General features: G+C 41.5%; 1 long non-coding RNA gene across 1 annotated transcript; it reads left to right on the top strand.

Moving 5' to 3' along the window:
- The first annotated feature begins 1,235 nt into the window (after window positions 1-1,235).
- LOC124674317 lies at window positions 1,236-2,844 on the top strand. Its single transcript, XR_006992983.1, has 3 exons — window positions 1,236-1,348; window positions 1,417-1,500; window positions 2,691-2,844. It is a non-coding gene; the product is annotated as an uncharacterized LOC124674317 (long non-coding RNA).
- The last annotated feature ends 8,367 nt before the right edge of the window (window positions 2,845-11,211 follow it).

Below are 11,211 nucleotides of genomic sequence, written 5' to 3'. Positions count from 1 at the left end.
GTTTCAGAAAAAAATGGTAGCGTGCCACTAAGATTTGGAGGTACTTAATCTGAAACATATGTTCTCTTCGTCTCTGGTGAAGTGTCATCGTCGGCATTAACAATAAAGGTCCTTCAACCCGGCCCAACTCGATAGTATCTTCTGCGGGATAACGATCTTCCAAGATTTTGATTGCTGTCAGCTTGTCATCTTTTGGTCTACATCGATGACTTCTCGGCCGTCACTTCTATAAGCGCTTAGGTTTTCTCAAAGTTTCTCTCGCACGAGCTTCACTACGCCGGAGACCGAGCGCATCATCGAGCTTTGCTCACGGGGCGCCATCGGAGCATGATGGTGTTGAACTTTTCAAGGACTTGTGCTTTATTTCTTTTTCTTGTAAGGGATGTATCAAATAATATACATATGGCCTTAAAGCAATAATAATAATAATAATAATAATAATAATAATAATTCAAAGCATCTATTTCAACTGAGCTAATATGTGCTAAGATCAGGTCGTGGTTAAGCTGAACTCTATGTGGACCATTCGGCCAGACGGGATCTTTACTCTTTACTAGTATTTCGGTGATAATAAGTTGGTTACTTGACCTATTTTATGGACCATTTAGCTAGATGGGTCCTTACTAAAACAATGTAAACTTGCTGGGTACATTTCATACAACGAACCATGGTGCGATGCATAAAAGTCCTATGCCAATTTTTGTACTGTACTCGGAGGAGACGCATTCACAAATTGATGGTTACAGTTTTGTCACCATGACTCGTTAGCGCGGACCAAACAATCGAAGTCGTCTCCTCTGCCTAGAACGATTACCACCAATTATTAAGCAGCAGCCTGAAACCAAGTCGACAGTAATCTCTTTACATGTTAGTTTTTTCCAAAAAAAAAAAAAAAATCTCTCTGCATGTTGATCCGGTCTGCACCCACCATGCGCGCGCATTGTCAATACACGCTTGGCGATGATGACGGCATGCTATCTGCGCCCAGCAGGTGACATCCTTGCCTTGACACGGTCGGGGGTTGCTACTTGTCTGAAACTGAAACTTCATTATCGGTAACCCAAATTCCAAAGCCGAAAACGACCGTACGCATGATGAAATGATTTTTACGGGTTCTTGTACATTTGGCCGTCACATCATAGCAATGCGACCATTTTATTACTCTCTCCGTTTTTTAATAGAAAATTTGCTCAACTTTTTCTAGATAGTAGTGCATCTTTTAATAACATAATCAATGAGCTGGCATAACACAAAATGACTTCTAATTATCTCTTCGCAGTGAACACTTCTATTCGCGAGGAAATTCTTAGGAGTGAGCAAGCATATTTTCTTGATTCTGCTGTACTTGGTAAGCATTTAATAATATGTTTTGGTAAGAAAAAAATCATTGGCATTTGATATTGAATATTTGTGCAGCGAAGGTTCAATTTTTGTTGTTAAGGAAGTGTCTTTACTTACATAGGAAGCAATGCACATCAGTCTATTCTTGCACAAGAACAGGTTTGTTGTTGTTCTTGATTTCTGTCAGTAGTATTAATCATGTAATATCAACTGTTGTGTATATCACACACTCTCACATTTCATATGCTCTGCCATCTTCTAAATCTCTAATGTTCTCTGTTTATGTACATCTCTGATTTTATATTTTGCTTCATAGGAAATTGCTCTCTTTAGTCAGTTTAAATATAAAAATATAGTTCTGTACTATTATGGAACTGACAAGGTACATTCAGCACTCCTTTTGATGTTGCTTGTTTATGTATTCCGATTCAAGAATTTTTTATTTAAGTCATTGTTTGTGTACGCTAGGAATGATGTTCAAACTTAAAATGCATGAAGAAGCAAAACTCTACATTTTTATTGAGCTTGTTACAAAAGGTTATCATTCATCTCTCTATCACAAGTATAAACCGTGAGATTCACAAGTATCTGCATACACAAGGCAGATTCTCAATGGATTAGATCTCCCCGACCGGTAACTGATCTTGCTCTGATTTATGTTCAAAAATCAGTTCTTACAATGCTATAGCTAAATAAAGTTTTGTCCTTTGAACCTCATTTTCAATAATGAATAATGTGGAGCAGGAAGTATGATCCCATGTGTCATACATTTAAATGTGAATAGCACAACATACGAGGGAGCATACTTTTTCCCCCGATTGGCATGAGTTTTGGTGTCTCATAAAGTGACAAAAGCAGACAAGGGTAACTGAATTAGAAGCGTTGAACTGCCAATTAGCATTATTATGATTCGGTAGGATTTCTATGGATTTTTCCATTGACATTTACTATTTCAACCCCATGTTAGACGAAGCTTGGGATAAAAACTTTGCTCTTAACGTGGTACAAGGGAAAAGGGAAACCCTGAAAAGGTGATTTGTAGTAGCAGATTACAGTATAAGGAGGTTTGCACAATGTAATTATTTCAACCAGAACAACAATTTGCACAGTTTGGACATAAACCTGTTTTTCAACATGGTAGTATGTCAGATATTTAAGCAAGTGTAGCTAATTAGAGTAATGGCGCATCATTAGCTACTTCATGAAAGACTAAATACTCTTAGATGTTAGATAAATTCAAATTATTTTGGTTAGTATTCTTGCAGAACTATTTATTGATATCCAGGTTGAAGTACAACTGTTTTGATTGATTACCAAGTGATGGTGTACTATACACTTCAGCTCTTCAGAACTTTGTGAACTCGAGTGAACTACTACGAAGAAGAAAATTATGGAGACAATACTCAGTATCTACTTCAATATCGATGAGCTTTGTGATGTCAAGTGCAAAACTCTGGAGATTGATTTCATTGTCATGCAATATTGAAGGATCCAGGTTTGTCGTTGACACATTAAATTTCCGCTCTTTTGCATATGATGACATCCTATTATAAATGGATCATTAGTTGTGTTATCTGCACTACCATGACCTCCACCGATAATGCTACATGGTTTCCTGCACTTTTACTGTTGTAAGTCGAGTTCTGCACACAAACCAACAACGAAGCTAGAGTGCTGGAGCTCAAGGTTGAGCGAGTTCTCATCCAGCACGCTGTTACTGATGGGGCATCAAACTGAAACTTATCTATGTAGTTGTATGATAAAACATAGGTAATTCCCATATTGTTCTGCTGCCTAAAACTAATAGTCTCTGTTGTTATCCTCTATTAAGATGCTACGTACAGACAAATTATTCATTGGAATTTGGTAGATCTGAAGGATGGCTTTCTTCTTTCGTGTTAACAATTTCACTTAATAGTAGACATGTCTGTATAACAGTGGATTTATACTGATATTATTGTTTGTAAACTGATAGATTTCAAGTGTTGGCAAACCCATGTACACACGATCCTTTCTTATATCGATTACATGCTGCTTAAGCTGATGATCCAGTGAAAATTTATTGTTCTTCTGTTTTCAGATATAGATCTATATGTTCCAATAATGTCCCACAAACTGTATTAGTTACTATGGTGTTGTTAAGCTATCCATCAGCATATATATCTTAAAAATACTGCAGGGTGGGCCTAACACATAGCAATGCGGCAACTAGAGGTTAAATTGCTGAACTTTATACATGAAAAAACAAAAAAAATTATCAAGATTTTCTTGTTATTTGCAGATTTGATCTGGTACCTTATCCAGAAGAGGAGAATTGGGTATGCGGAGGGGATCCAATAATTCTTCGGTATGTATGTAGTAAATAAAGAGGTCAGTAAGAATATCCTTAGATAATTATTATTTGCAAGGGATTGGACGAATATAGGGGCTCTCATATTTGAACTTATTCTTAGATACTATTTTACAGTAGAAAGGGTAGATACCAAAGGCTTTCGAGTATTGAAACCAATGTTGAAGTAATAATGTCTTGTGTATGAATTCCTAAACAACATGTGTAAATTTCCCTTTGGTTGTATACAAACTAATTGTAGATTTTGCATGCTTTATGCTTTTTTAGTTACTTGGTGATTATCTGCTTTTTCCGACTTATAGTCACCATTTTCGAGTTGCAAAGCAGTAGCTGTTAGCAAGAGTACTTCTAGGGGTGATTAAATTTCACGTTGGATTTAGCCTGACATGCTGCATTTGTATCTACTTTTGGCGTCTTATAGTCACCATTTTCGAGTTGCAAAGTAGATGTTAGTAAGTGTAGTTGCAGGGGTGATTGAATTTCACAATGCATTTAGCTTGACATGCTGCATTTGCATGCAATGAACATGGATATCCAAAGTTGTGTCCACGATGAACTTCGTTTGGATAACTTAAAAACTGTTAGGTCCCCACATAAGTACTTAGTGGTGAAGTACACTAATTATCATATGAATGAATGGACAGAGCAACATTTTAGGGTGTCGGAGAACTCAAGAGAGATAAATGGGTGATGAGGTGTCTTCGGTGGAGGAGTAAAATGCGAGGCCCTGGACTGTAGAAGAGACAGGTGGAGTACGAGAAAGATGATATGGCCTGGATGCGTTTGCGTGGCAGGACTATATTACGGCGGCCGCACTGCAGCGTGGTTCTTCTTTTTTTCGTTTGATGAGTGAGTTTTTAAGCTCACCTAAAGGCATCGCGTGCTCCTGATAATGTGTCTAAAATGTTTATAATTACGAATTGATGACTTCATTTTTTGCACCAATTTGTTGGCCCATGTACCAATTTCTATGTTATTGATCATGTTTAAATAAAAGATGATATATCAATTAACAGCTGACAAGCAATAGAATGAAGAGCGAGTATAAACAACAGAAAATGAACTAAATATGTTATTCATTTGCTGAAATTATCCACGGCATGCAATAAAGCATTCTAAACCTTGATTTGGGTAGACAGGGAATATGACATGTTGTTACAAAGTTGGGGTAAAGAGACGTGAGGTGAAAACTGATTACATTTATAAAATAAAATGGCAGACGATAAATTTGTGAGCCGCACCCGTGGCAACGCACGGGCCTTTGTACTAGTGTATATGTAAAAAAGGCCGTAATAATCCTCTGATAAGTATCTAGATAAAGTTATGCATTTTTTTTACTAGAAATGGAGAAAGTATTACTCTACTTCCTCCTTTCGTCTATAAAAGGATATCAAAAAATTGTTAAAAATTTAATGTATCTATACACTAAAGAGTGTCTAGATATTGTTGAATGTAAATGGGCTGCAGCCCAGTAAGGCAGCCCATATAGTCTACAATTCCTGAAATCTCAAAGCCCATCCACGTTGGCAGCTTGGGACAGCCTTGGGGGACAAAGTTTAGTCCCACATTGCTAATTGAGAGTGAGTTGGAGTGATATATAAGGGCTGCTGTTCTAGTCATTCCAAGTGAGTGAGAATAGAAAGAGCCCTCGCGCACTCCTCCTCCTCCGCCCGCCCCGCCTCACCTCGTCACGCACGCACGTCGCGTTTCGTGACTCGAGTTCGAGTTCGAGACACACTCAAGGAAGCCTAATGTGCATGCTCGCCGCGTGTCCCTGGTTTCCTACGCGTGTCAACGCTCTCCTCCCAGGCTATACAAGGAGACCAATCAGATCTGGAAAACAGGGCTCTTAGATCTCTCTCGCGAAGTTCCTTTTACTATGCTACTCTCTAGTCTTCCCCATCCCGGCGACTGCGTGCACAGCCGTCCGGGAGAGCAGGCCTCCGAAACCCCGTCCGTTGAGATCCTGCACCGGGAGACGGGCGATAAGGTTTTTGGGGAGCGTCTCGACGCGACTGCTCGCTGCTGTTCGTGTTCTTCATCGACGGTTCGGCTGCTTCATCGACAGATCCGACTACACCATGGGCGACATCAACAACTCCCATGGTGGTGGTGGTGTCTTGCTTTGGTGCGACCTTCTCGGTCGCGATGTACGTGCTTTTCCTCTCCTACCTTGCACTGCTACTTGTTCCATGTTCAGATCTGATGCATGTGCTTAGTCTGATGTGTATGGTTAAGTATGCTTGTGCATCTGTAATGTTGCTTTCGGTAATTAAACTCACACGGAAATTGCTTAATAATCTAACAATCCAAAAACCTTATCTGCTTAGGCAATTTTCACCGTCTGGTTTTGCTGCTGCGCTCAAACCGAGCCCGTTTACGGGTTCTCATTTCAAGAGATGGCAGAGTAAGACCCTCTTGTGGCTCACTTCTATGGGCGTGCACCGAGTTGCGGAAGGTACTCCCAGAGATCCGCTTACTCCTGACGAGGATAAAGCGTTCGGGGATGCCACCGTAATCTTTGTGGGCGCCGTCCTAAGTGTGCTTGGAGACAAGTTGGTTGATGCTTATCTGCACATACGAAATGGGAAGGAACTGTGGGATGCACTCGGACGCTAAGTTTGGTGTTGCCGATGCTGGGAGGTGAGCTGTATGCTATGGAGTAGTTCAATGACTACGGAATGGTTGAGAACCGATCTGTAGTAGAACAGGCTCATGAGATACAGATCATGGCAAAGGAACTTGAGCTCCTCAAGTGTGTGCTACCGGACAAGTTTGTCGCGGGATGCATTGTCGCTAAGCTTCCCCCTTCATGGATGAACTTTGCCACTTCTCTAAAACATCAGAGGCATGAGTTCTCTGTTGAGAATATCATGGGCTCTCTGGATGTTGAGGAGAAGGCGAGGGAAAAATACAAACACACTGGAGGAACCGATGGACGTTCTGCTGCCAATATGGTACAGAAAAATGCCCACAAGTCCAAGGGAAAGAACAAAGGAGTCTCCCAGACTACCAACTTCAAGAAGAAGGGGAAAACGGAGAAGAAAGATCCTTGCTGGGTGTGTGGCGAGACTGGCCATTGGGCTAATCGTTGTCCACAACGCAAAGGAAAGAAATATTAGGGCTGGACGGAACTCAAATTCTGTCGAGCATGGTCATTGGCAACACGAGAGGAAGGAACTACGGGGTATGGTAATATATTACCTCATCTGTTCTTTCGGTGTTTCAGCCTACAGAATGGTGGGTTGATACAGTGCCAATGTTCATGTGTGTGCTGACATCTCCATGTTTACCTCTTATCGGGCCCGAGGTTCCTCGGTAATGATGGGGAATGGGTTACATGCTACTTGTTCGTGGTGTTGGCACGGTAGATCTGAAGTTTACTTCGGGAAAGATCGTGCAAGCCGAAGAACGTGCTTGCATGTCCCTTCTATCAAGAAGAATCTCGTTAGTGGCTCCCGTCTTATGAAAGATGGGTTTAAGTTGGTGTTTGAGTCCAATAAAGTTGTACTGTCTAAGTATGGAACTTTTGTTGGAAAGAGATATGATTGTGAGGGAATGTTTCGCTTCTCTCTAGAAGACTTCTGTGATAATGTTGTGAACCATGTAAGCACTAGTGTTAATGAAACTAATGTTTGACATTCACGACTTTGTCATGTTAATTTCGGTTGTATGACGCGGCTTGCTGATATGAGTTTAATTCCGAAATTCACCTTTGTCAAAGGCTCTAAGTGCCATGCTTGTGTGCAAGCAAAGAAGCCTCGCAAGCCTCACAAACCTGTGAAGGAAAGAAACTTGGCACCACTAGAACTCGTGCATTCAGATCTATGTGAGATGAATGGTGAGTTGACAAAAGGTGGAAAAAAATATTTCATGACTTTGATTGATGATTCCACTAGATAATGTTATGTGTATCTCCTGAAAACTAAAGATGAGGCTCTTGATTTCTTTAAAATCTATAAGGCTGAAGTTGAGAATCAACTTGAAAGAAAGATAAAAAGGGTTCGGTCCGATCGTGGTGGAAAGTACTTTTCTAATGAGTTCAATTTATTCTGTGCGGAACATGGTATAATTCATGAGAGGACGCCTCCCAATTTCCCACAATCCAATGGGATTGCGGAAAGGAAAAAACCGTACTCTAACAGATTTGGTTAACGCTATGTTAGATGTTTCGGGTTTATCCAAGGAATGGTGGGGGAGGCTATATTGACTTCGTGTCATGTCCTAAACCGTGTTCCAACCAAGAATAAAGAAATTACCCCTTATGAGGAATGGGAAAAGAAAAGACCAATACTCTCCTACCTACGAACTTGGGGCTGTTTGGCAAAAGTGAATTTGCCAATCACAAAAAAGCGAAAGCTTGGACCAAAAACCGTGGACTGTGTCTTTCTTGGCTATGCTTCTCATAGCATTGCTTATAGATTTCTTGTGGTGAAATCTGGAGTAGACGACATGAATGTTGGCACCATCTTTGAATCAAGAGATGCTACATTCTTTGAGGATATATTTCCTATGAGAGATATGCATGGCATGTCTAGTTGGGAATCTGATCCAATACATGAAACTCCTACGGAGTCTGATGACGAATCTGATGATGAGAGTTCAGATTCTGATGAAAATGACAATGAAGCTCTCACAAGGAGTAAGAGACAAAGGACTGCAAAGTCTTTTGGTAATGATTTCATTGTGTATCTTGTGGATGATACTCCCACTACCGTTTCAGAAGCTCTCGCATCTCCTGATGCAGACTACTGGAAGGAAGTGGTTCGAAGCGAGATGGATTCCATCTTGGCTAATGGAACGTGGGAGTTAACTGAGCGTCCTTATGGGTGCAAACCTGTAGGATGTAAATGGGTATTTAAGAAGAAGCTTCGAGCTGATGGTACTATTGAGAAGTACAAAGCTCGGCTTGTAGCCAAAGGCTATACCCAAAAGGAAGGCGAAGATTTCTTCGATACTTACTCACCTGTGGCGAGATTGACCACCATTCGAGTACTACTGTCATTGGCTGCCTCATACGGTCTTCTCGTTCATCAAATGGACGTTAAGACGGCTTTCTAAATGGAGAGTTGGACGAGGAAATTTACATGAAACAGCCTGATGGTTTTGTACTAGAAGGTCAAGAAAGAAAGGTGTGTAAATTAAAGAAATCTTTGTATGGTCTTAAACAAGCACCCAAACAATGGCATGAGAAGTTCGAAAGAACTTTAATATCTGTGGGCTTTGTTGTCAATGAAGCTGACAAATGTGTGTACTACCGCCATGGTGGGGGTGAGGGAGTTGTCCTATGCTTGTATGTGGATGACATACTAATTTTTGGGACAAGCCTCAAAGTGATTGAGGAGGTAAAAACCTTCTTATCTCAATGTTTCGAGATGAAAGATCTTGGAGAAGCTGATGTTATATTGAACATCAAGCTAATGAGAGATGAGAATAATGGGATTACACTTGTGCAATCTCATTATGTTGAGAAGGTGTTGAACAGATTTGGCTATGCTGATTGCAAATCTTCTCTCACACCTTATGATCCTAGTGTCTTGCTTCGAAAGAATGAAAAGGCAACTAGAGATCAATTGAGATACTCTAAAATCATTGGTTCACTCATGTATTTAGCTTGCGCTACGAGGCTCGATATCTCGTTTGCTTGTATGCAAACTTAGCCGGTTTGTGGCCAACCCGGGAGATGATCATTGGCATGCTCTTGAGAGAGTGATGCGCTATCTAAAGGGAACCATGAGTTACGGAATTCATTATACCGGGTATCCAAGAGGACTTGAAGGGTATAGTGATTCCAATTGGATTTCTGATGCTAAAATGAAGGCCACAAGTGGATATGTTTTCACTCTTGGTGGTGGCGCTGTTTCCTGGAAGTCTTGCAAGCAGACCATCTTAACGAGGTCAACTATGGAAGCAGAACTCACAGCATTAGATACAGCTACTGTCGAAGCGGAATGGCTTCGTGAGCTCTTGATGGACTTGCCTATGGTTGAAAAACCAATACCGGCCATCCTCATGAACTATGATAATCAAACTGTGATTATTGATGACCCACAAGTATAGGGGATCGCGATAGTCTTCGAGGGAAGTAAAACCCAAATTTATTGATTCGACACAAGGGGAGGTAAAGAATACTTATAAGTCTTAACAACTAAGTTGTCAATTCAGCTGCACCTGGAAAAGCACTAGTAACAGGGGTGATGTGAAAGTAGCAGTGATATAAGAGCAGTAGTAACAGTAACACAGCAGCAGTAATAGTAATATGAGAGCAATGGCACCAGAAAATAGTGGATACTACTTCCAATGTCATGTAGAACAAGTATATGATGATGAAATATGGACCGGGGTTCCCAGCTATCTACACTAGTGGCAACTCTCCAATAACAAGTGTTGGGTGAACAAATTACAGTCGGGCAATTGATAGGATTGAAATAGCATTAAGACAGAATATCAAGATCATTAATCATGTAGGCATGTTTTCCATATATAGTCGTACGTGCTCGCAATGAGAAACTTGCACAACATCTTTTGTCCTACCAGGCGGTGGCAGCCGGGCCTCAAGGGAAACTACTGGATATTAAGGTACTCCTTTTAATAGAGCACCGGAGCAAAGCATTAACACTTGGTGAAAACATGTGTCCCTCACATCACCGCCATCCCTTCCGGTTGTCCCGATTCTTGTCACTTCGGGGCCTTTGGTTCCGGACAGTGACATGTGCATACAACTTGTAGATACAATCTAAGCAATAAGTATAGAGCTTAAATCTAAGATCATGCCACTCGGGCCCTAGTGACAAGCATTAAGCATAACAAGATTGCAGCAACAATAACTTCATAAACTTTGTAGATAGACAATCATAACGTAACAATCCATCGGATCCCGACAAACACAACACCAATTACATCGGATGAATCTCAATCATGTAAGGCAGCTCATGAGATCATTGTATTGAAGTACATAGGGGAGAGAATACCAACTAGCTACAGCTAGAACCCGTAGTCCATGGGGGAACTACTCACGGAGCATGATGGAGGCGATGGCGTTGATGGAGATGGCTTCCGGGGGCACTTCCCCGTCCCGGCAGGCTGCCGGAACAGAGAGTTCTGTCCCCCGAATTGGAGTTTCGCGACGGTGGCGGCGCCCCTGGAGTCTTTCTGGAGTTTCGTCAAGAGGTACGGTGTTTTTAGGTCGAAAGGGGTTTTATAGGCGAAGAGGCGGCGCAGGGGGGCACCTGGGGGCGCCTCACCATAGGCTGGCGCAGGCCCAGGCCAGACCGCGCCGCCTTATGGTGTGGTGGCCCTCTGGCCCCTCTCCGACTCTTCTTCGGTGTTCTGGAGCCTTCCGGGAAAAATAGGAGGTTTGGCGTTGATTTCGTCCAATTCCGAGAATATTGCCCGAACAGCCTTTACGGAACCAAAAACGGCGAAAACGAGAGCCGCATTGTGGCATCTCGTTAATAGGTTAGTTCGGAAAATGCATGAAATCATCATAAAGTGCAAGCAAAACATGTAAGTATTGTCAT

Source organism: Lolium rigidum, chromosome 1 (genome assembly GCF_022539505.1).
Source record: "Lolium rigidum isolate FL_2022 chromosome 1, APGP_CSIRO_Lrig_0.1, whole genome shotgun sequence".
Classification (NCBI taxonomy): domain Eukaryota; kingdom Viridiplantae; phylum Streptophyta; class Magnoliopsida; order Poales; family Poaceae; genus Lolium; species Lolium rigidum.
Note: the sequence above shows the minus strand (reverse complement) of the source record. Positions and strands in the feature narration are given on the sequence as shown.